This window comes from Camelus ferus, chromosome 1, assembly GCF_009834535.1.
Source record: "Camelus ferus isolate YT-003-E chromosome 1, BCGSAC_Cfer_1.0, whole genome shotgun sequence".
NCBI classification, from domain to species: Eukaryota; Metazoa; Chordata; class Mammalia; order Artiodactyla; family Camelidae; genus Camelus; species Camelus ferus.
The window spans coordinates 83291854-83319133 of record NC_045696.1 but is presented as its reverse complement, the minus strand read 5'-3'; the positions used below and the strand labels follow the sequence as shown (position 1 = coordinate 83319133).

At 37.4% G+C, this 27280-nt stretch overlaps 1 protein-coding gene and 1 long non-coding RNA gene across 3 annotated transcripts in view; both read left to right on the top strand.

Annotated features, from left to right (window-relative positions):
• Positions 1-27280, top strand: part of LOC102518431 (EGF-like and EMI domain-containing protein 1) — a 497761-nt gene that overhangs the window by 267497 nt on the left and 202984 nt on the right. The window lies entirely within an intron of this gene.
• LOC116665328 lies at positions 7-23104 on the top strand. The gene is made up of 4 exons (XR_004321898.1): positions 7-16; positions 16873-16879; positions 22403-22408; positions 23031-23104. It is a non-coding gene; the product is annotated as an uncharacterized LOC116665328 (long non-coding RNA).

The window sequence follows — 27280 nt, the reverse complement described above, 5'->3', positions numbered from 1 at the left end:
ATCTGGTCAGAGTGTGGTTGTGGGGCATCTGTAGAAGTCATGCTTTGTTGACCTAATGGAAGCTCTGTCTTCAGAGAAGTAGAAAATTGGTTGTTTCTGTAGGTTATAAAGTTCCAGACCGTTGCTTGCCACCCGAGAGCATTAATCCCATTACATTGGTTATTTCCATAGTTAAGGAGAGGCTTGTCAGAGTGCTAACTGTCCATGTCTCTTCTTCAAGCCATTAGGTAATAAATTGGATATAATGTGTAATTTCTCAGGTTTTTTTTTAATATCATGAAAGATATTATATTAAATTCTGTGTACTCAAATGTTCTTCAGCCATCGCATATAACCTCGTGTTTTCTCACCTGTGAAAACTGCAAAAATTCCCAGTTTTCAGGAGAGACTCCATTTTCCCACTGGGTTTATTTGTTTTCTCCCCTTAAGAATGTTTGACTTTGTGGAATCATGTATAGGGTTTTTTTTTTTTTTTTTTTGACTTGGTTAGATATACATTTTATTAACTCTGCCCTTGAGACCTTTAATTCCTAGATAGCAGTTCAATTTTTAATGAATCCTGAAAAATCAGAAATTTTGCTTAAATTTTATATTGTGCTGATAACTTTTGAGGAACATCTTTTATAAACTTGAAGTTGAACGTTATAAATCATAAACACATGAACTGAAACATTGAGTATGCACATAAAATATTTCTTGAGATACACGTTAAAATGTTTCATATTTTTCAGCATATTGTAACCTATAAAGCACATTTAGTTATATTATTTCACTTACTTTTCATTATTGTTTGTCTCATTATGGAAATTGTATTATTTATTTCATTTGTGAATTGAGGAGCTTGTAGTGAAATGGTAGACTTGATCAAGGAAAGGTCATATGGCTGGTTAGTGGCCAAAGGCCAGAGCACAGATGTAGCTGAATATCATCTCTGCTATAATACACTGAAGGTAATATATAGTTCCTATTATCAAAGAGGTATTTTGCATAATATAATCAAGCTTGCTTTCTCAGTAATTAATGGCTGTGTATTGCTTTCTGATATCATGAATGAATCATGTTGCTGAAGAATTTCACAAAAATATCTGTCCAGTCTACCCACTGCCAAAAATTCAGGTTTAGAAGCTGCCTTGTTGCAGATACAGGCATTCTGTTCTACTGCATAAAAAATTGTGAATGAGGACTTCTTCTTGAACAACAGCAACAACAATTTCAACTGGAATGTTAGATAACTGTATACAAAAATGCTATGTTATAAAAGACCAAGACAAATTTAAAGCATCCACCATATTACCAGTTGCAATTCACTACATTATATTTTTTCTCCCCTTAGGAGAACAATGTAATTTCTATCATTGCAGATTCTCAAAAAGGATTATAACTGAAAAAGCCACACAGTTTTCAATCAAAATTTTACCAGCCTTTTGCATCCCCCCTGTTTTGGTTGAGAATCAAAGAAGAGAAACTGTGTTCCCAGTGGAGAAGCCACAGGGAAGGCTTTCTGTAGAAGCCAATGTTAAAATGATGCCAACAGGCAGATGGAACCCAAGTCTGAATGAGAAAACCCTGAGCCAAGCCTCTTGCTGTGGCTTTAATATAGCCCGATTGTGCCTTGATTTCCTGTCTTTATTACTGAGATTCTAGTTATTTATGAATTGAATTCCCATGTGTTTATCTTGCTGTTATTGTAAAATGCCACATGATATTTTGTGCTAAGTCAATAAATGACTCATGCCACCACTGTATTTACTTTGAGTTTCTAATCTCTGTGCTTCTACCCTTTTTCTGACATGTTCCAAATCTCTCCCTGCAAATCAGCTGGCCATGAAGCAGAGCTTCCTTTCAGGAACTGACAGTCTGCTACTGCAGACAGAAGTAGTGAACTGGCCTAACCACCAATTCACACCCCAGGGGACTGTCCACCCTGGGAAGAGATTTGCTATCTCGTCTGACACTTCAGTTACTTTAAAAATTACTCCCAGGATTTGGACTTCTTGCAGGTAATTCTTACAGAAACATGAAAAAAAATTGGTTATTTGAAGCTTGAACTTAAAAATAAGGAGAAGCAGTAATGCAGGATTGTTTGAATTGGAGAAATAGATAATTTCAAGAAGTCATGACATAAAATTTCTATTTTAGAGGATTTCAAACTCTTTTGAACAAGATCCACAATAAGAAACACAATTTACAATGTGACTTCTTATATTCATATAATACTACAATTGAAACCAAAGTTTTATAAAACAATACTTTATAAGATTGTCAAAGTATAACATTTTTAAAGTTAAAAATATGATTTTCACACAAAAAGAAAATGAACACTGTCAAAGATTTCTTTCAGTTTATTAATTAATGAGGGAATCAATAAGATGTTAAGACTGATTAAAAGATTATCTGAGGAACTGGGTATTTATAGGCAATTTAATAAAAGTTGTTAAGATGGCTAAGTTAGACACCAAACTAGCGAATGTGCTAATATACAATCAGTCATAACTTTAGGGTTATCTTTTCTACTAAACATAAATTATTTTAGTAGCTACTATATAAAAATCTACACATGAATGTGTACTTTCACTAACCCTGGGACCCTGCATCAGTAGTAGAGTCAAGCAAAGTTTCTTCCTCTAAGTAATTCTTGGTGGGACCCCTTAAATAATAATCCTGTATGGTGTTGAAAAAGAGACTGCCCAAATGTTTTGCTCATTTCTTCCAAATTTGTTTAATTTTTCTTCATAGGATACACTCATATTTTCTGTTGTGTTCTATTTCATTTTCAAAAGCTGTTCTATCTCCCTAAATTATTTTCATATGCAATAAGTAACTCATGACTGGGTTTAAATACTACCACATCAGTGTGTGTGTAAGACCCTCCCCCCCCACAACACTGCCAGACAGAGGCAAGTTTGTTTCTGTTTTACGAATAAAAAGCTAAGGGAAGGAGGAAGGGGAGAAGAACCTCAGTAATCTGTCTTCAGACATTCAGACAATAGAATGTCTCAGCATTCTATAAAGTGATAAGACTTTTTAAAATTGAAGTATAGTTGATTTACAACATTGTATTAATTTCTGGTGTATAGCATAGTGATTCATTTATACATGTATATTCTTTTTTGTTATAGATTATTACAAACTATTGACTATAATTTCCTGTACTGTACAGTAGGATCTTGTTGTTTGTTTTATATGTAGTAGTTTGTATCTGCTAATCCCAAACTTCTGATTTATTCCTCCCCCCATCCTTTCCCTTTTGGTAACCGTAACTTTGTTTTCTATGGCTGTGAGTCTGTTTCTGTTTTGTAAATAAGTTCATTTGTGTCATTTATTTTAGATTCCACGTATAAGTGATATGATTCTTTATAAAAGTCATAATTCTTTTCTCTCACAAAGCACACACTTTGCTAAGGTTGCAACTTAGGCTCTTTTTCTCCTTATTAGAGTAGAATTTAGAGTTTTTACAGCTATGAAAGAAGGTAAATTAGTTATCTGGAACTACTGCCCCATTTTACAGGAGAATAAACTGATGTGACTGGGTCCATCACCCCACAGTTCCTGGGGAAGCCACCATGTAGCCATGGCGCGAAGAGGACAGTACTTGGACTCAGAAGGGTGTGAGCCTCATCTTGGGTGACAGCCGCCAGATAGAGGACCTCAGGCAAAGCTCTTCCCCATCTGAGTAGCTGTATCTCTAAAATAGAGAGAGAGCTGTCATGAGAAGTAAAGGGTGTCAATGTCTTTAAAAAACTAAAGAGCACTCTGCAAATGTAAATTGCTTATTCCAGTCACTTTATCCAGTGTACATTTGCCCATCCTTGGATACCTGCTAATCTATGAGATCTAATTGTTGACCTATTTGCACATATTTGCTAGTACTTGAGATCATGGGTACAATGTTCCCTACCTACGTCTAGTGCATTTTGTAAGTGCTTTCTCTCTTCCACACACAGTTCTGTATTAAAATATTTAAAGATGTGCTAGCTATTATTGCTATAGATCATCACTGTAAAATGCTCTAAAACTTGCAAATTAAAAAGCACCATTCTGATAAAATGTGCTACTATTATATAAGACTTTCCACCTGTAGGGGCTTCTAATTATGCTTTCCACGCATAAAAAATGCAACTAGAAAAACTGATAAATGGCCAACAGCTACTTTCCCACTGACTATACAAAATTTCATTATAGTAGAACATTTAACAATTTAATTCTGCGCTCTCTCAGGAATAGTCTGTAAAATGTTTTGCTTGGGTCTCTTTTTAAGCACTGAATTCTCAGCTTAAACAAAAGGTACATCGAGCCTTTGCCATAAGCAAAGCTGAGTTATTAAATAACAAGAGGTGAGCTCGGAGATGACAGGTAAAGACGGAAGAAACACACACAATCAAAACATGCCTGAATGTTTTCTTCTCTCTTTCTCATTCTTACATGGTAATTGTTGAGGTGGAAGTGAGACAGGTTTACTGCAAAGGCTGCTTTCCTGATTGCTAAGGGATAGGTTTTAAGATATTCTGTATATATTAGAAAAAAATATTCTAGGTGTATTTATGCCTTTACAAAGTGCTTCAGACAGGTGAAGTAATGGGTCTCCTGAGTTTTCTCTTTTTCAGTGCTTTCTTCCACCTTTACCTCCTTCCCTGATTCTTCTGATCACACAAGAGAAAACAGAAGGCTTCATTTAGGCACTAGTGTGTCTGTCGTACTTGCTGCTTCGACGCTGGGTGGGGGCTGTTCTCCTGTTTTATAACTGGAAAAGCAGATACCAGAGTGATCGTTTTGGGACCTCTGCAGGCAGCAGAGTGGTGCCAGGACATGTGAAGGCAGAATCTGCATCTGAGAACCAGCAGCAGTGGAGCCTGGGAAGGCAAACCGGGGGATATTTATTCACAACTTTGCAGCATGAATCCAGAAGGCTTATAAACCATTATAATCCTCAGAATCTTCCTTCAGTTTCTCTGTTATGTGACTTAAATCACCACTATGCACATCATTTCCTGCTGCTAACTTTTAGGATCTAAATCTCTTCTCTTCTAAAGATCCTGGGGGAAGATTAGTTACTTCATGTATACCTGGAAACATTTCCTTCTTTTATTCCTATTAAGATATTCTGACCCTCGGCTATTGACACCCTCTTAGTCATATGCCTGATCTCCTCTTTACCCCACACTTCAGCCACAGCACACACCACATACTCTCCTGCCTTTGCAGAGGGAAGGCATTTGGTGTAGAGAAGATCATGGATTTGGGATCAGTTCAACCTTTGCTGGAATCTGGGTGCTTACCAGCTACATGCATTGTACAGAAGAGAAAATGCTTTCTCTTCTACTCTCTTATGTTCAATATCTGAGGCACTGCAAATTAAACTGATAAATAACAGATTAACAGGATAGATGGTTTATTACATTTCTACTTCATAGAAAAATAGTGAAGATCCAAAAGAAGTGGCTGGAATCTAGGGGCTTATATACCATTTTAACAAAGAACAATGCATTTGTAGAGAAGTGACGATAAAGGAAAAGAGGTTTACGCTTCTAGGGATGGCAAACTGGGAAGGTAAATTTGGGGGAAAGGAATGGCAGATAGGACTTGTCTGTAAGGTGTGTTAGGTAGATAGCTCTTGGTGCCCCCTCTGGGCTGACAGAAGTCTGGTGTAGGCGAACAGAGGGAAACCAGAGCAGAGCAGAGAGGTTTTTTTGAGCCTGCTGTTTCTCAGTTGCCTTCAGCTCAAAATAACCCTTCTTCGAAAGTGGGTGTTTGGGTGGTGTATCCTGATGCCCTTCAGCTTGAACAAGGTCGCTCACTTCTGGGAGCATCAGCATCGGGCTCCCTAAAACAGAGGGAAACCCCATGTGACTGTTGTGGGAACAACTGCCTGTTACTCGCTGCCTTCCCAGGGCTCTGCCCCCTTTTCAAAGCTTCTGAACAAAGTGCTTCTCTACTCCTAGTGTTCCTGGATTTTACTCTTCATTTTCTCTCTCTCTCTTTTTTTCTATTAAGTACACTTAATACCCTCCAGTTGGGGAATCCTACTTAGAGACTGGGGAGAGGGGAAGAAGCTGAGGTAGGATTTTAACAAGTGGTAGGAGACTGAGGAAGTGTAAACATGTATCGTTTTTGTGTTGCCCGTAGCCCCACAAAAGCCATATATAACTTTGCCTATAACCGCCCCTTTAATCTTCCATTTCCTCCATCCACAAACGGTGCTTTTCTATAAGTCTCTGCTAAACCCAACTCAGGTTTTCTCTCTTTATTGAGTTTATTTACACACCAGAGCTGGAAATAACTTTTCTCACCCCAGACTTCCACGGAGATTCCTTTTTCAATGTTATTTATTTTTATTGTCCTGATTACTTCTCCATACTTTAGGATAGGTGCATGGCTTAAGTCTCGTATTTAACTGACCCATAGAAGACCTCCCTCCCAGTATTTTACAACAGGAGCATTAGATAAATGAGTGTACTTAAGTGGTTGAATTCAGGCCTGAAAATAGAAGTATTAGATTTGACTGAGCATTATGGATGGGCGGTATCCTGGTACTACCACTATTCTGCCAGCCGCTAAATGTTGTAGAAGGAAGATAATCTCTGAACGATGAATTCATTCTTTGCCCGTGTTGTCTGTCCTTCACTTAGGTTGCCCATTGTGCCAACAGTGTAGCAGCTTGAGAGAGGATTAATTTCCCTAGATGTTTTCATGGATTCACTGCTTGGTAGCTGTTCTGACCACTGCTGATTTAGGCGGAATTCAACCCAGGAACCTAACAGTGACATCTGCTGTACCTCCCCTGAGTTTGTGAGGCCCCTCGTCTCCTAGTTTGGAAGTTTCAAATGAAGCTCCTTTTTATCCCTCACACTTCGCATACACTGTGTTTAAAGCTAAAGCAGAACTGCCCCCCCCACCCCAAATCTAACCTTCTCTTGAGTTTTAGAAATTGAATAAGAGAAAGTCAGTAACTGACTTCATTTCAGCTGAATTTCCCATAGGAGGGCCAGAGGTGAGTCCCGGATCATGTTTTAAGTCATTTGATGAGAATGAATCTATGATAATCAATGGTTTAAAGCAAGATAAATTTCCCCATTATGGCAACTGAATCTTGTGTTAAAATATGACACTTTACTAAGGGTTACTGCTTTATTTCTTCAAGACTTTTTGTGAATTACCTTTCGGAAAACACCGAGACTACACCTGTACATTTTACTTTTTCAATAACCAAAAAGGACAGTGTGCCCTATTTTCAAGGAGAAGAGAGTTATTCTAGGTGAGAAAAATGGATATATATTATATATATATATATATGAAATTAAAGTATGATTTCAGTTATCTAGAAGATTAGCCGATAAATCTCTCTGTGTTACTATAATTGACTCCATTTGCAAATTGAAATTTTGCAAACAAAACTCACTTGCTACGTTCTTGACACCACTGCCTTTGTGCAATTAAATTCATATGTATGCCTCAAGGGGAAAAAAAATGGAAAACATGTCTTTCTTTCACCATCTATCTCTGTCTTACCATAAATTTATGTATTCATTGTGATTTTTCTTTTAAAGGAAGGTAAAGCATGAATGATTTTCCTTGTAACATAAAACATTCTGATTTAATTGTTTTTAATAGTTGATTCTGGTTTCTGACTTGAATTGTGTTCTTTTTGACAAGCATCTATTTCCTGATCCCCCTTGCCAACCCCCCTTCCTATCCTGTAGCTTGACAGGAAGGCATTAAAAGACTGGTGAAAAACTGCCTTATGCCTCTAGCACTCTGCATTTTACCTTAACAGTTACTCAATAATTATTTGTTGAATGAGAGCTTAATTCTCCCTTTTGTGGAAGGGCTTGGTGTGTGGCAGACGGCAGTAGATGGCAGGTGGTGGCTTGCGCAGACGGTGTGGGGCTGGTGAAGCGGCGCACCAAACACCAGTGAGCAGGGAGGCCCGAGGGCTAAAGCGATGGATATGCTTGTGCCCTTGCCCTGGAAACCTCAAGAACATCAGCTAGCCATCCAGGATCCCTAGATTTGTGAGATCCATGAGGTTAGAGACTAACCCTTCCTTTGTTCTCGTCCTCATGTAGCTCATGCATCTGACACAAATGTCTGGGGACATAAAAAATGCTGTTGATAAACTTACTGTTAATACAAACAGAAATAAGATTCTCTAAATGCAAAACGGAGTGAAATAAGTCTGCTTTTAATCTCTGAAATGCCATAAGTTATTCGAGTGTTTTGAAGGATGATTCTCTTTTGACAGAAGACATGTACACACACACACACACACACACACACACACACACACACACACACACACACACACACACACACACAGAAATATATTTATTAAGGTTATCTGGATAATTATGATAGAACCAAATAGCAAAGTTGCCCATTTATTTATTTTTAATCTTGAGTGGCATGGCAGTGGCTCACACTGTGCAATAAAGTATTTGGTGATGCAGACACAGAAGGACTTTTAAAATTTCTATTTTGGGAGCAAAAGTAGGATTTCTAATCAGTGCAGCACCCTTTAAAATCATTCAATTGATGCCTGTGTGTTTAGGGAGAAAAGAAATGAGGAACATGAATAGATTTCCTGAGAGAGTTAGAGTGAACAGTGATTAAGCTTAGAACATAAAATTACCATTTATGATTAGTTCAGTTCAATTAATTCCATCTATCTATCCATCCCTTAATTCATTTATTCAGTCAACTAGCATTTATTGAAAAACCTATTTTGCGTCAGGCTCTGTGTAAAGCCCTGGGGACCCAGGGATCAAAGACACCATCAAAGAATTAATAGCCTTGTGGTAAAGACAGAGATGTAATTGCAGTACCTGAGGGGAGCATGAGTTTTCTGCTGGGGAGTAACAGGGAACCTGGAAGCATCTAGGGCAGGCAGGTGGTGCAGGCAGTAAGTCACAGATGACGCGAGAACCACGTGGAGGGCGAGATGCTGAGTTGCTGAACAGTGACTGAAACACAGTCCCCAAGAAATAGAAGATATTCCCTGCCCTCAGGGAGTGGCCAGTTCTTATTTCTCTTAATTTTAATGCGTATGTTTCTAGACAGTCATCTTTGAAGGTATTTTTAGTTCTGAATGGCTTCAGTGAATTTTCTCGGAATAAACACTAGGTATGTAATCCTAGTTTTCCACTTGCTTGTTTATCCCAAGATTCCTGGTTTGCACACTGCCATTCCCCTCTACCAAAGAGTTCCATGACTATTAGGATTTTTGCTCAATCCTGTATTCAAGGGGTCACCTGGAAGTACAGCCAGATAATCCAACCAACGATTGTTAAGTTTGGTGACTGTGACATGTTCATAAATTTTTGAAATGCTGTAATCCTGTTTGTCCCGAGAAAACTCTTGCATTCCTGTCTCAATTAAATCTCTCAAGCCAAGCAGGTTTCTGCAGGATATAATCCATTCATTCAGGTGTCAAAGGCCGGAACCTGTTTACATATTCACAACCCTGATAGCTGTGTCTGGAAGAAAATAAATTTATTTCTGAGTCGTCTGGGTTCTGCAGATATTGCAATTACTATTGTATATTCCAGCTTTCTCCTAAAAGACTCATTTAGGGCAGTTCTGAAAAATACTGGAAATTCAAAAATAGATTGTAAGCTCTTAGGGCAAAGACTATGTTTTGATTTTGGTTCTCCTTACTGCTCTGAAAGTGCTGTGTGGGCCTAAAGCAGCTTATAAATATGTAAATAAAAATAAAATGATTAGCTGAGCTGGAATAAAGAAAAGAGACTCTTATAAAAGGACGTTTACGAGAGAAAATAACCAGATTTGAGAAAATCCAGCCATTGGGAGAGAATGTTCTGGATTAGGTAGCTCTAGTTATATTTTCTTAGATTCATCACAATGGGAATAATATTTGTTTGAAGTTACACCAGGGGCTTTCAGAGGCTACACGCACACCAGTAATTCAATACATGGCAAGGAGCGTAATTACAGTTCTGAGTTACCTTTTCAGTCGCTTGTGGTGGGGAAATGGCAGAACACTAAGGAAGGGGAAGAAACGAGAGAGCATAATCAGAGAGGGATGAAACAGACACACGATCGAGCTTGGCATATTTGAGGGGACTACCCTGTGGACACAGGCTCTCAGAGGAAAACTGGTGAGAAATAGTTGTGGGAATTTCTTGAAAAGTAAAACATATGAGAGTATTAAAGGCAAAGCACAGGGATAACCATGTTGATGAAAAGGAAGATCGGAAAACTCCTAGGAGGTCGCCTGTAGAGCATCGGGCTTTTTTTAAGATCTGAAATGCAAAAAAGCAATTATCTGCTAAATTGAACAAGGGCAGATCAGCAAGGACGAGAGGAAGGGAATGGTAGAAGCCTGTGGGGTGGTCAGAGAGGCCGGGACACAAAATGAGTTCCAATTAGAGCAGGTCACCAAGGAGAGGGAACCAGCCTTTGGTAGCACGTTTGAAACAAGAGCAAGGCAGGAAGGAAGGACAGGCTCCCCAGTTAACAAGGAGAGGAAACACAGAACATGACACAGAGAAGCCTTAGGTTTTATATCTATTTATTTTTAGATTATGTCCAAGAAAATAAACATCTACACTAAGAGACTGAATACAACCCACAAATAGAAGCTTCGAGGTAGACCTTACAGGAAAGATCAAGCAATTAAACTTTACTCGTTTTAGCTAAATGCAGTAGATTATCTATAATATTCAGTGAGATGAATGAGAGAATTCTTTCTAAAGAGTGCTTTTTTACTGAGTCGTTTAAGCTTGGATAAAATTCTACACATCAGAGTTTTGAGACATCTTTTGGGAGAACTCATCCATTATTATCAAATAGCTGGAGGTGAGATCATTGTAACTGATTTTAAATGTAGAAGATGCTGGAAATATGTTGCTTTCAACCAAATTTCTTTCCATTCTTAAAAAGAGACTGGACCATTTCTTCCCAAATCAAGCATTCATGTCTTAATTAGCAATAAATATAGGCTCTTCATTAGAAAATTAAATGAACTAACTAAATAATTTTTTTAGAAAATTACTGAGCTTTAAATAAGAGGTGTGTCTATACTTTATATTATTTTCAATTAATACAATACAAAGAGTAAGCTAGGGATCATGTTTTATATCTAGAAATACAAGAGTATCTGAAAATAGTATGAGTAGATGGTCTCTAGCCCCTTCAGATTAACACATTTTACTAAATATTTTCTCACATAGACATGTAACCAGTCTGCTGAGCTATTGAACTCAGTAGGCAGCAATACGAAATGGTTTTGGTTTTCCAGTCTTCGAGTACACGTTTGTGTCTCCTTTTGTAACCTCTTAATTTGGAGAGGTGGAAGACTGTGGTGATTGACAGCTAGAACCTGAACCACCTGGTTCCCACATAGCCAGTTGTATAACTGCAGGATAGTTACTTAACTTTTAATGCATCATTTCCCACATCTATAAAATGGAAGGGATAATAGAGTTGGAGAAGGAGAATATTTTCCTCTGTCCTTCTACGTTCTTTGGCTGGTCTAAGAATTCAGTTGACATGAGACAGATTAACAGAAGAAAATCAGTATTTTAATTACGTATGTTTGGGGGCCCCATAAGAAAAATGAAACCCAGGGACAAGTTTGGCAGCTGAGGCTTATATGCCATCTGAAAGGAGAAGGGGTAAGCGTTTGGGACTTCAAAGGGAAAAAATTTACCGGAAGATGGGAAAAACAAATGTTTGATGAACAAATGCTTGCTATGCCTGGCAGGGACAATGGGACACAGAGAGGACTTTGATCAAAGAAGCCTTGCTGAGCTCCCCCAGTCTACCACACCGTGCTCACACTCTCTGACATTAGCTCTGGTGATGGCTCGCTTCCTGGGATAGGCCCCCGATCTAAATCCTTTCAGGCTATTAAGGTGGAGGAGGTAAAAGCTCTTCCTGAGCCTTTTGTTTCTTAAAAGCAACCAACCTGAAATAATCCTCACGCCAAAGAGACACATTTTACCGTGGCAAATATTGCCCCTGTACAATAGTAATTTGAAAGATTGCTGTGAGAATTCATTAGATTTACCCTATTTAAATCACAGTGCCTAGTACCTAGTAAACGTTTGAGAAATGTTAGCAATCATATTATCTCAGTGAGAGTCCACATTTTCTGGTTGTGCTTGGTTATTAAAAATTCATTTAATATTTAAAAATTCTAATCTCATCTCCTCTGTCTCCCTATTGAGATTTGATCCTAGATTTCGAGAACTGCTTTAAAGAAAAAGTCTTCTTTTAGGTTCTAACTCTTCTGGCATTGAGACAAACATTGGGGGAAAGGGAAGAATTCCCATGAGAAAGCCAGACTTGAGGTTCAGGCCACAGAGAGGGGATTGACATGGTAGGCAGCGGTGGGAAATGCAGGAGCTGTATGGCAAGGGCCCCTCACCTGGCTTTCTTGGGGGGTACATATATGTGTTCTTGGGGGAGGTTGCTGTGGGAATTCCCCAAAGCCTGGTTCCTTGATGGAAATTCTGGCTTCTGCTTGCATCTTTGACTCTTTATCACATTTGCCCTACTTCCTCTTAACTGGTAAACCCCATAGTGGGGGTTTCGTCATCAGGCAGGCCACAGCCTTGGGAAGGCACTAGTCATACAGCCAGGATGCTGTTTTTCTGGAGGTCTCTCAGCAATCATAACATTGCTGTGCCAAGTGATAAGAATGCAGACCACTCCGTCCACCCTCAGCCCTTTGCTTATAAAGGTTGGGGGCCACTGGGTAGCAAAGCTAGTGTGAGAACCTCTTAAGAAGCCCCAAATGTTGGCAGTTCTTTTTAGAACACAGGATACTCAGTATCTATTTAGTCTTAGTTTGGGAGCTAGTCATCAATTCCAGGGCAAAAGGACAAGTCCCCTGTCAACTTGTCACAGACATACAATAATTCGAGACCAAGGTTACTAATTGTAGCCTTTTAACTTTAGAGATTCTCTTTGTTTCATTTCACTCTGCTGTTGCCCAATAAGACCGTTCCTTGTTTGGGTACTGCTTATCTGATTTATCACTCTCCACTTTTGAGTCTCATGTATGAAACTCATTTTAATGACATCTTATGAATTCCCATTAAGAAAAAGTTAAGCAGAATGACTTATGTGGGTAATTTCAAAGATTACAGTCTATTACAGTTTTCCCAGCCCACACATATGGTTTAACTCCATTAAATATGCTTGAATAGCAGGTGTTTTTAAAAGATGTTTATTTATTAGATTTATGGGCAAAAAGAATAAGATTGAGAAAGTTCCAATCATTGGTTCCCTATTCCTGCACTCCTGGCCCCATGTCTCCTCTCACATATGAGTAGTATGGATGAATGTGGTTGGTTATGATGCAAATTGCTCCTCTTATATTATTGCTCCACTCTTTTCATCCTTTTTTTTTTTTTTTTTTTTTTTTTGGATTTCTAAGAGAGAGATGGACCAAACAGTAGGTAGGAACCAGCATCATATTATGGCAGAAATGTGTCCTCAGTTGCAGCATCTCTGGAAGCAAATCACATACTCTTTATAATGATCATTCCAGAATTTTATTGGTTGTGGGTAGAGCCAGCTTTTCACTGGTCCCTCTGCCCTAGTACTTATTACCCTTGAAAAAGATTGTTTTATCTCTAGTTTACTTTCTTTATCCCAAGATTCATATGGAGGAAAGGAGATCCGATACTGTATCTTTTTTGAAAAGTTATGTTTAATGATTCAGATCCTTACAAATATGGCGTTGGCTCCTAACTTCCTTTATTTTTTTCAAACAAGGTGGGGTATACCCATGAGGAAAAATATCTAATACAGACTGAAATCTGCTTCAGCTTTTGTACTCTGCCCATCAAGTTTCAATAATAAAAAAAAATTTAAGACGTCTTTTCAGCAGGACACTGCCATTTCTCTGGGTACTTCCTGTAATAATTCATTATACCAATCTTTCCTTTGATTTTGTGCAGTAGTCCCTTCTCAATTTAAGTCTAGTGTAAGAAAATTGGGAAATAACACTTTAATCCTGGAGGACTGATTTCATTAAAGATCTTATTATGTATTGGTGATCCAGTCTTGCCCTCTTAAGTCTGGCTCAGAGATGACATTGACGAAACTGCTCCTGTCATTAGAAGTCAGATCTAACACAGTTGTAAGTCCCAGAGGCATAGGAGCACTGAGTCATGTCAGGAGACTCCAGATTATGAATGATCATTCTTGGTTTCTACCAGTTTAGAAAGTCATACAGTTTCTCTGAGCCACAGCCCCAAATAGAGCTCAGTAGCTCTTTTCTGTTGGTACTGGGTTAGGGTCTCAACTCATAACTACCCCGTAGGTTATCATTTGTGTTTCCAATAAAATTTACAATGTTTTAATAATAGTTAATATTTACTGAGTATTTATTATGAGCCAGGCACAGTGTTAAATACTTGATAGGCATTATCTCATTTAATTCTCACCACCCTTTGAGATTATATATGAAGAAGCTGAACACTAGAGAAAATAATAATATTCCTCAAATCCTAAAAGTTTATGAATAGAGAGAATCCGGAACTTTTTGGCTTCAGAGTCCACATTTTTAAACAGACTACTAATATTGCTATTAAAAGTACTTGGACTGTGTTCCTCATTTTTTTTTTTTTATCAATTAGACCATTTATTAGGGAGGGACGTAATAAGGTTGAAAATTTTACTGCCAGGTTTTCATATCTACATTGCAAAATTATGTTTTTTGACTGTGTCTCTCTGATAGTCCAATAAATCTTCATTTTATATTTGAACACTGTTTCACATGGCAGAGGTTGAGGTTCTCAGGGAGAACAAGTTATCAGCCTCATGGATGATGTTATTTGTTTAGTTTGTAAAGCTTGCATTTGCTTTGTCCTCCTGTTTTTGCTCAGTTTTGTTTCTATTGACATTTTTCTCTTTTCTGCGCTTAGCGTCCTTGGGCTTGATCTGTTTATCTTTGTTCCTTGGAGTTCATTCAGTTGCCAAACTTTTATGAAGCATCTGAGTCAATTAGTGTTGTTAACAAGTGGTTTAAAATCACGACCTGAAAATGGCACTTGTCAAATGAAAATTCTTTGAAAATGCCAATTCATCTTGTAAGGAAATTGTTTAGTCCTTTTATTAACCAGGAACAAAGTGTAGATACTACTGTTAACAATAAGGGGTGCCGTTCACAGTGATCCTACCCTGTGCCAGTGGCTCACCTGGAATATACTGTGAAAGCTGCTGTCACCCCAGGGCTTCTCTTTTTCCTGTAATTATGTTCTTATTTGTGACACAGCAGCTGCTTTATTGCAATAGAAGAATCATATAAATCAGAATTAGTTTAAATAAACCGGAGGGAAAATAAGGAACAGGGAACAAAGAATTCTTTTTGTGATCACATACTCAGCTGACTAGAGAAAACTTCCTTTTCTAGCCCTCCTCAAAGACTTCAAGGAACCTGAAATCTTGGCGAAGTCTGGGCTAATCCAGACCTGCTAACGTCTAGGTCTTTTTTAAAGCTGTCCTTAGGCTAGTTCTGCCATCATTTTGGAGCAGGAATTTTCTAAAATAGGTTCAGATTTTGGGGGGATTCTTCTGATTCTATTAAACAACTGCATAGGATGTGTGCATCAGTCTTTTTTTAAAGGTATATTTGTTAGAGCATATTAATAAGTCAAAAGGAGAGCAGGTCCTACAAAAATTTAGAGGCACTCAGCAGGAGGTGTGTTTGAGAAACATGTGGCTAAACACAGTTAAACAGTCGTCTTTCTGACAGGATATCGCAGAACTTTGAAGATACTAGTGTGCAAAACAAATCTCTAAGAGGTTAGTGACAATGTACTTTCCTTATATTTAACCTCCAAAACCTTCTTCAGAAGACAGAAATGGAGATGAGTGTTCCTAGGAATGCTCTCTGCCACTGTAGAAAATGTTTGAATGGTTCCCGCCCGCTTGGGTGCAAAATGTCCTATTCCCTCTGCCAGCATAAATAAGTCTTAATGAATGTTTTCCACATATTTCTGATGGAGTGTAATTGTTACGACCATTTTAGAAGACAATTTGACAATATGTATAAAGAACCATTAAAGTGTTCGTACCCTTTGACCCAGTAATAATACTTTGAAAATACATCTTAAAGGAAAAATCTAAAATAAAGAGCATGATACATGACTTTTATTTTTAGGTTAACATTTTTTGACAACACATCATGTTACTGGAAACAACTTAAATACCCAAGACAAGTAAGAAAATTATACTGTATTAAATGTGAATTACAGTACAGTCATTAAAATGATGATTATAAAGCTACAACAATATGAGAATCCTTCAAAGAAGTCAATAAAAAGCAAGATACAAAATTATAAGTACAGAATGGTTTTGTAAATGACAAAGCAATGGAAAATTTTTGCAAAGAAAATACAAAAAATGCTAATAGCAATTATGTTTTTTGAGGCTGGTAGGTCTATCGATGATTTTATTTCCTCTATTTTTCTATTTTTTAAGAACAGTATGGTTATTTTGTATTTATAATAGTACTTTAAAGATTTTTTTTGAATAATAGACAAATAGAGGCAGTTACCCACTTTTTGTATTCAGACTCTGACTTCTGAATATGATTTTTTAAAATATTACTTACGATAGTCTATCATTCTCCCAATGCAAGACACCTACCTTTGAGGGGCAAGGGAATTCCTCCATCCAGCCAAGGATGCTCCTGCTTAGATCTATCTTCATTGCTAAAATGGGGAGCTTTTATTATAAAATTTCAAATATCTGTGTGCCCTAAATACATGGACCTCAGCATTCTGCTTTTTGAGTTCTCCATGAGTGACCGGGTAATAAGATGCAAAATGAAAAGACGCTGATGCAAACATTTGGTCTATTTCGTTTATATGAGCTTTTCTTTTTAATTCCTCAAATGAGCTCTTCAGTGTCTAAAGGTATTTCACAAAAAATTTTAACATTGTTATTATGGAAATAAAAGGGGAGAAAATCAATGATAAACATCCTATAGATGGAACACATTTGATTTCAATTTTTACCAAACCATTAGTTATTAAATCCATTGTGAAGCTCTCTGCAACTTGCTTAAATTCGTCACATTCCTGACTTCTGGACAAGTGCCTCAAGTTTTCTAACACTTTTTGATGAACTTTTTTTTTTTCCCATCGTACAGAACTTGTCATTTAAAGATGCACCAGAAAAGAAACTTTCAAAATATTTCTGCATTCAGTTTGACATCAGAAGCTTGCCTTTATTGGTTTGAGTTTTGAAACAGTAAAAGGACAGAAATGAGCCGTTCTATAGTAATAAAAGGGTCTCTTGGCTTGTGGTCCTGGAAATATTTGCTTATAGAGACCCTTCTCATTCTTCAAATGAAAATTGAGGTATGGTTTACCAACGTGCTTTGGATATACATTTTCACTCTGCTCCGTGAAACTCTCTTCATCAATTTTTCAGTGACCTTGACTGTATTTTGTAATTCTGAAATCTCCTTGGGGAATATTTCAAGGATAAAGCAAATTCAATGGAATCTACCTCTAGAGAAATCATGTTAAGATGCTCAGCTATGATGTAGAATATGTTCGACCATGAATAATTAAGAGATGCTTACACAGTTAGTAGTTTGTCTCCCATAGCAGGTGGTCTAGGGAAAGGCATGCAGGGCTGGTAAAATGGCTCAAGAATGCCTTCAATTTAACTTCCCCACTTCAGCATCGGTAGAATGTTCACTATTACTTCATACTTTTCATTCATGGTTTCAAGATGGCCTTTGTACCTCCAGGCATCTCAGCTCTATTCCATTCTCAAAGATGATGCATAAGCTAGGATGGGTTAGTGCTCGTATTAGGAAAAGTCCCCAGAAATCCTGTGCAGACTTCTGTTTCCATCCCATAAGCTGCCACTGTGTCACATGGCCACCTCTAGCTGCATAAAAGCTTTCTGGCCTCTATAGAAGACAAAAACAGCATGAGGGGAATGGGTGTTGAGTCATCCTGCCTTCAATAATTAAGTTTGCCACATACTTCTCTAGAGCACACCTTAGAACCATAACATCATCACAAGCATTTTTTTTTTCCCCAAGTCAAATTAGATGTTTCAAAGGTCAAACTAAAAGTTATGAACTTCACTTTCTTCCATCAGGTGTGTTGCCTGGTTCTTACCTAAATTGTTGCTGGGTGAGGAGGCAGCCAGAACAAATGGACTGCTCCCAGCTTCAGCAGGGAGAACTCACAGTTGACAAAGTGGGAGTATGGGATAGAGAAATATTAGAACAATTGTGGAACTATTCAAGTCATGAGATAGCATGGGTTCGTTGAAGATAGACCCAAGGAGCTTGTTCTAGTTACAGTAGAGTATAATAAATAATGAGCATAGCCATGGCCTCTGAGTTCTCAAAAGGAGGGAAATTATGTTGAATATTATTTTTCTAATAAGGAGGAAATAGCAGAGATATTTATTTTCTATGCGTTCATAGTTGAAAATGTAATATTAAGTAATATTAAGCAAACTGATAGACTATCTAAAATACTTTGTTAACTGGAGATAAGTTTCTAAGACTTAGATTTTTGCGAGTTTCCACTTTTTTTAAATGAGGAAATTAACATAGTGAGTGTATTAGGGAAAAAAATCCATCTATGGTTACTATCATTTCATACAAAAGATCATTTTAGTACTTAAAAAAGGAATGACACAACCTAAGAATTAAAAAAAATATATTTAAATTAAGGAAGAGTTAAACTTTATTAAAAATTATGATTTTCCTTTTTTTTTTAAAATTTTGGTACAAATGAGCACAAAACTTGCTTACAGATCGGTCTAGGGATGGTGGTTTAGGGGCCACTGACTGATTGGGAAAGATTTTGAATATCTGGGGTTTGCTCATTTTTGCACCTTCTACAAGCATATATGCAATTCAGATCTGTTTCGTGGCTGTTCTGTGTTACTGGCCCACTGTCAGTCACACACATGGTGTGAGTTGTTGTATGTGGCAAATACAATCCCTTTCATCATCTAAAGTAATTGTCTTGCTTTTGGGATAAGTCTGAAATGGCAAGCACTCTACATGTGCTACCATTCACCCAATCCTATGCCAATGGCAAACTTACTATTCATGGTAATTTTTGCTGCTGAAATTAGAAATGGTATCAGATCCTGTCTTACCACAACGTGTAGGAAGCCACATTCAGTCCACTGGAACTAACACGTAAAATCCCTTTGTCCTTCTTGAGTTAGGTATTATCCCAGAAGGCTGTTGTTAAAATATGCTGGTTACGTGAAAGGGGAGATTACTGACACATTAGTTTGGATTAATCAGCTGTTACATGGCCGGAAGAAGAGTACCAACGGAATAAAAATATAAATCAATTATGTTTTAAAGGCTGGGGATGGAGGAAAGACCTCCGGGGACAACAGGAAGGCAACCTCAGAGAGGCAGTGAGGGCACTGTCCGATGCATTGGTTTGAGCTCACACAGTTCACCTGCTCAAATGCTCCCAATGGCTTCTCATGTGCTTGTCAAATTCAACCTGGATTTCCACCAAATACCCTGCAGAAACTATAAACTCAGGCAAACATTGATCTGTTTGCATCTCTGGGTCCTGATGTGGCTCTTCTTCAGCCTACATGCTTATGTATTTCAGGTAATTTTATATAAGGAAAACTAATATAAGAGTAATATATATTGTGGACATTTGGAAATGCTAGCCATCTCTCGAACATTAGGTCTCCCAAGAGTTCTTTCCAGAAACCCTCCTTATTATTTTTCTATCTCCCAAGTAAGAAATGAAATTTGTTTACTGAAGAAGTAGAAAAAAAAAGGTGGTAAAGCAACTTTCTCTATGCTTCTGCACGGAGCATTTTCAGGATTGCAACGAACCACACTATTACACAGAACAACTTGAAAGTGATTAAACTGTGATAGAACAGAGTCTAAAGTATATGTTTGTTTAATTATAATTTTGTATTTAAAATTAACTTAATTGAAAATAGAAAGTAATATAGGGACATGAAAAACAATCACCCATGATATGACCATACTAATACAAATGTTTTGGCATCTTGATACAACATTTCTTTCCAGACTCTTTTTTAACTGAAACATTATAGAACCATTATTGAAACATTACAGATAGTCACAACCTAGAAAATACTCATGAAATATTATTATATTTATCATTGCTAAAATATATTTGTTTTTGCTCATTTAACAAATAATTATTGCATGAATTTTCATGATGGGTACACTGTGCTAGTCGACTATGGGAACCGTTATTTGTTTTTGCATACTGTGATGCTATATTTGTACACCTGCATACATGTGGCTTCATAGTTTTTGAAACCTCATTTAACATGAATGTATTCCAATTTACACAATGTCATTGGTAACTTAATTGTTATTCATTTTTCAATAAATGAAGGCATATGCATTTCCTATAGCATCTTATTAATGTTAACATATTTCTTTATAAAAATTTAAATAACCATGTGTACTGATATCTGAAAAGGAAAACATCCTTTTATTATACCTTATCTTTTTTTTACTTGTCATATTTTATAGGTTAAAATATGATATATTGTTATTGTATTAGTTTGCTTTGTTTGGCTTCTAGTGAATCAAATGGTACTTTTTAAAATGTCGGGAATTGCAACCTTTTGTAAATTGCCTGTACAGAATTTCTTTTTTAAAAAAAAAAAACTATTTAGTGATTTTTCTTATTAATAATGTTTTTTCATTAGTGAGGATGGTAATCTGTTATTTTGTCATTTTTCAAACACTACAAGTTTGTTTGTTCTTGATCCATGTGTTTATAGCACGCAAAAGTTTAGAAAACGTTTCCTGAGTACAAATTCATTGATTATCTTTCTTTGTGATTTTTCTAACTGCTGATTGTAAAAACTCTTCCCCCCTTCAGAGATTCGATGAATATCCAATTCCAGTTTTTCAATAGTTTGTTTTAAAAAGTATTTAACTCTGATCTACCCAAATCGGTTTTGGTAAATGGTGTGAGGTGAGGCTCTAAATGGATTTTACCCTAGACTGCTTATCATTTACTCAAACACAAATTATTGAATAACTTACCATTCCCTGGTGACTTGTGATGCTCTATCTATGATTCACATTTTACAGAGAATACAACTATTTCTGGTCTAAAGAATTACTTAGGTTTAAATTTTAAAAGTCAAAACACTTTTTTAAAATATGCAAAATATTGTGATATTCATTTCTAATGCAGGGTACACATGGCAGACACTTTGAAATAGCTCTCTGAAGTGAGAACACTGAAATCATTATTATAGTATCAAGCACAGAGTATGCTTGCAATATTTCCTTTGCAGACAGAACTTTGAGACCAGCATACAAATGATGGGTTAGCTTCAGTTGTGTCTGATTGTTCTCAGCAATGTTAAGGAGTCCTATCATAAGCACAAATATGAACAAATATTTAGCTAGAAGGATGCTAATAGGAGAATTATTGATAATACTGAAAGAATATAAATAGACTGAACTCCATTAATAAGAAGTTCTCCATATATATCATGACACTTCCTTGCAGTTATTAAAACATTGTAGAATGGTCATAACCTGGAAAATAGTCATAGAATATTATTGAGTTAATAAAACTAAGTGGTTCATAAAAGAAAGTGTGCAGTGTGATCCCATACTGGTAAAACAACATGCATGAAGTATTACAGTCATATATGTATGTATTTTTTGCTCTAAAGAGGGGAAAATAGTTAAAAGATATCCAACATGACATTAATGAAGATTGCCTTGTGGACATATTACATGTCTACATAGCACACAGGTTTAGGCTGCTGCCTGCACTGGTCTTTTCCTTGATCCTCTGATTTTTCACTATAAATAGACAATTGGTTTTAGATGAAATTATTTTGAGGAGGTTGGTTCAACAGCAGAAAAATTAAAATGGCAGGTTTCACTTTCTTAGGATACTGGGTTTTTGTTCAGATAGGGAAATGAACCTCTGGCACCAGTGCTACTGTCTTGTCTTTCTTTGGCTATGCCATTAATGGAAGTCAGTGATACATTTTTAGGAAGCACTCAGCATCCTTTCCAATACACCCCAAAGCATCATGTCATTAATCTCTAAATTCTGCAGGAAAAAATGAAAAGGTTCATCCCAATAAATGAAACCTTGGGGTAAATGGCCATCCTGAAGAGTCCATGCCTGATTCTGTTGCTGCACTATTGGCCACTGTCTGAGGAGTTTTCAAGTGACTGGTGGTGACAAGACCAAGCCACTCAGTATAATATGTTTGGCGTCCTTTGAAAATTCTGTCCTCATAAGAAATATATGAGTAGGGTTTTGCTATTTTGGTCCTTTATTGGTTTGCTGACCTTTTGGGACATTGATAGTATTCTCTTATGTTAGATAAAATTCTGTTTAATATTCTTAGAAAAAAATATTTTAAAAGAACAGATTAACACTAGGCTCTGGTGTTCTTTATACACATTAAATTCTCCTGAGTAAAGAACCCTTGTGAACGTGAGAAGAAGAATGCATGTTTTATTTGGGCCGTGTGAGAAGCCTTCCTGCTCAGAAGGCTGGTTTTACCTACTGAGTAATACAAAGCATAACTAAAAAGTAAGCAGGGAAACCCCCACAAGCCACATGGGAAAGGCAGTTTCATCACTTCATAGTCACATCTTGTATTTCCTTTATTTCATGCTGTGACAATCTCAGAAAGGGCCATTGGAATTGGAAACACTAATTAAAGCTTTGAATTCAGTACCAAATAGTGATACTAACATTCCTTTTTGTTAACATTGTAGGTGCAGGTGATCATTGGGGGAAGGGGGGCTTCCTTTCTGGTGACGTGTATGGAAGACTGCTGTGAAAGGAGAGCTGGTTGCAGTGAGGAGGGAGTGAAAAAACTGATAAAATTCATTTTAAGTGTTGGATTTATGTAAATGTGATAGTACAAATGCAAATACAAGCAAATGCAACAAATGATCCTCTATTGGATCCTAGGTTGGGATTTTTTTAAAAAGTTATAAAGTACAGTATAAGAACAATGGAGAAATAAAAGTGGACTACATAATAAGCAAACAGAAAAAGTTATTTAGTAACCTGTAGGACACAGGAAAATCTGCAAATTCAGAGCAGATGCCAGAGCCGCCAGGGTTTTTGAGGGCCCCTGCTGTAATAATTTATTATCTGAGCTGGGAGAAGTCTGTGAGGTCCCCGGGACTGGGGAGGCAGCCCAGTGGGTGGGGGGCACTCAGTGTTCTCAGGACAGAGAATACTTTCCAACTAGTACAGAAAAACATCAACATTTTAACAACCAATACACATATCAGCAACTATATTCTTATAGAGTTTTTTCGGGGGGAGTTTATGTCCAGGATTTCAGATTCTGAAGTGTTATTCTGAGCTTAAGCATCTAACATTTTCAACTCTAAGAGATTTCCTCTAGCATTTCCTGCTGTCCCTTCCCTTTGAGCCCCAAGGTCCTGCTTTTTTTTTTTTTTTTTTTTTTTTTTTTTTTTTTTGGTGGAGCTTGGTTGGTCTTGCTTCCCAGCTCAAGCCCTACGAGGGGCAATTATTACTGGCCTTGTGAAACCACCAACAAGATCATTTCCTCTGTGGCTTCTGATGGAAACTACTGTCAAGGTTCCGACCCTGTCAGAACTGGAGGAGTTCTGTTCCCAGGAACCCCTCCTCTGAGGCTGATCACCTGTGCCCATGGTCACCTGTTCGTGCTTGTCTTCAACTCACTCAGCAGCTCTGATAGCCATGCTGAGCCCCAACACCCAGCCTGAATTGGAGGAAACATGACTTACCACAGGCACCTTTCTCAGTTATCAGTTGGAGGTATCAAGATACACATTTGTTTAGTAAACAGAAAACCCACTTGCCCAGGGAAGACACATTCGTTATTCCTGAATCTCGTTAATGGTCTGACTTCACCTTTGTGTTTTAACATGTCTCCTCTTATCCAGTATCTGACTTGCCGTCTCAACTCTTTGTCACTTTGGAAACAGAGAAAGTTTGTTTCTGAGCATTGTTTGTTTCCCACTGACCTACGTCTGATTTAGCCTTATATAACTTGCTCTAGAAAAGAAGTCTTCTCTTTGTCAACTTTAATTCTGTCACCCTAAATTCATTTTAATAACTTGTTTTGATCAAAAAGAGATTGCTTATAATTAACCAAATTGAAAGATTCTTCTTTTTTAAAATAATTTTTTAGCATGCTATTTTTTTTTCTTACATAAAGTCCCTATAAGTTTGTCAGGGGGAAGAAGTAGGAGAAATAATCCCTGGGTGAGATAACGTATTAACTGATGATTTCACAAAAAGAAAAAGAGGAGCAATACAGATACAAAAGTGGAGATATTGATAAGTTCTGCTGAAATTAATATAAAGAAATGCAAATTATCATGAGAAAAGTCATAGGAGAAATGCTTCTGATGGCTCTTCTTTTAAATTTAGTTTTTAGTCCTACAACTACCTTCCTGAGATTTAGAACTTTAAAAATAAGCAAAGAATAGGAATCATTTTCCAAAACCTTTCATAAACGTGGCATTGACTCATTGATATACAGCCCATTAGCCTAGAGTTTCATCTGTTTATCTATCATTTCACTTATCTGCTGCTTTCCCCAGGGCATTTGATAAATGGGAGACCATTTACATTTGGTGCATTAATGACCTTGGTAAATTTTGAAAATGCACCCCCACATTGTATGTGTGTGTATATATACATATATATATATATATTTCAAAGTACCTACCTACTGGTTCTTTGTGGATGCCGAAGGATGAAATTGCATAGTGCAACTCCATTACTTGGGCATATTTTTTAAATAAAATTCTGAAATTATGGGAGTTTATGTTGTCATATCCATAACAATAAGTAATTGTGTAGGGGTTAAAATATACCCAGAGCAAAAGAGGCAGGAGAACATTGTTCAAAGCAAGTGTGATCTTTTGGGGGTTTTCTGCCTCTTTAGAGGCTATTCTCCAAGGTCGTCTTCATCAGTCATGGTTACAGAGCACGGTTCTTTTGTTCGTTTGCTTTAGTGTTGATGCTATTGTGTTACTGTCATTTTCTTACTGTGATGTGTTGAAAGAGAAATTTTTTTCCCAAAATCTTTTGTTGACTTATCCCAAAATGTACAACAATCCAAGGCAACACACTATACATGTATCCCAGTTATATAGGACATATCTGTCTATCTATATTTATATCTATATGCATATTTCCCTATTTCAGCTTATTTGTAGTCATTTCTTCTATGGAGGAGGTGGGTAGTGGGGTGGTAGAGGAACACATCAGTGCACCCTACTCTACTATTACTCTAGCCCTGGAATGTACTTGGAAAGGTAAAAAAAAAGTCATTGATTTATAGTCCTCAGTGGTTAAGTTTTTAGAGGGCAAGAATATATTTTATTTATCTATATATCTTCTGGTACCTAGTACAGTGTTTAGCACACATGAGGCACTTAGTAATTTTTGGCAAATGAATGAATGAATGGATGGATGAGTAAATGAATGAACACTTTGATTTACTTAGATGTTACCAGAGCTATTTTCAAATCACATGGCAAATAGTCAGCACACAGACTGTAAAGAAGAGGAGACTCTGTCAGTGAGCCAGAGGATGCTAAATGTCAAAGAGAAAATTGGAAATTGTGACTTCTGCATGGACAGTTTCATCTTAGTGCAAATCTACTTCTCTGACCCTTGTCTTTTTTAGGCAGAGCTCACCTGAACACCAGCCAAATGACTAAGGTGAAATATGGGTTCTCCCTTGTTAAGTCTAGACTGGAGCAACCATTTTATCCCGGAAGTGTGAGCTGAAATCTCTGTCCAAGGGGCCAGGATTACAGAAAAGCAAACTGAGATTCACATACCAGAAGGGAAATATAAACACCAGATATTAAAGGGCCAGAAAAGGGAAGCCAGGTCAAGAACACAGACCAAGATTTGCCAGCCTGTTAGACACAGGGATCACAGTAGAATAGGTTATTGACAATCAAGAAGGAAGAAAGGGGCGGAGTCCTGGGCAGTTGCCTCCAGCCTATGATCACATCTTAATTTGATGAGCTTACTGATAAAATATGAAGAAAGATTAAGCAGAGCTGACAAATGTATTGAAACCTGTCCCTCTGCTGATGTGCCACCTCAGCCCTTCCGATTGCACGTTGGACTTTCTCCCCTGAGTGTTTCTTTGGCACTGCATGTTTAATATTCCTAAAAATGAGAAATAGCTTCTCCTGTATTTATTAATGTCAGAAAAAAATAGCAGAAGATTTGGAAATGGGCAAAAGAGATGACCAGTATTTGTCCCCTCAGTGGAGTGCTGGGCATGCCTAGGGGATTCTCTGGGGATTACCTAATTCTGTAGGCGTGTGCGTCTTTTATTGTCTTTCTGTCAACTGGGTTGTTTTATAACTCTGAAAGTGTAGGAGCTGTAGAAAACTGATAGTCATGCAAATGATTCTTCTCCACAGCAGTACAAAGGTATTTTGTACCATAAATACACATTTGATTACTGTACTATGGAAAAGGCACAAATAATCTTATTGCTCTTTATAATATATTAACCAGTTAGTCCTGTATTAGCAAGTTAATAATAGCATTTCTGATCACCCATGTTTGGGATGTGTGTGTGTGTATTACTGGCTTTGTCATTAATTAACAAGTTGAATAAAATCTTTAACAGGTCTGTTCTATGTGTACAGGAAAGTCATGTTTTTAACTTATTAGAAATTATACTAACATCCTTATTATCAATATCTCTATCATGTGAAGCACTTGGCACCACTGAGCTTTCTCATTCCCTGACTCTCCTTTAGAAAATCAGTTGCTGAGTTAAATACACTTGACTTGAATTCCCGTTCCCACTGTCAGTGAGCCAGTTCAGGTCCCACTTGTTTTGTACTTGGGCTGATCCAATGACCTGATACTCTCCAAACTGATCTTCCAAATGGGTCCCCACCACTGTCACAATCCAAACACAAAAGCCAAATCTTTCCATCTAACCTCAAGTCTTCAGGACAGTCTCAGCTCACAAACTTTGTTTGACTTCCTATTGACTGGAAAGATCAGGTCCCCAAACTTTCATCTCCTTAACAGTAGAGATCCGAAGTATCCTCACAGCCTCACATCCACTGACCCTCTGGTGTTAGTTTGCTAGGGCTGCCATAACAAATGACAGAGACTGGATGGCTTAAACCACAGACATTTAATTCTCCGTAGTTCTGGAGGGTAGAAGTCCAAGATCAAGCTGTCGGCAGGGATGGTTCCTTCAGAGAGACTTGCTCCTTGGCTTATAGATGGCCAGCTTCTGCCTCTGGCTTCAC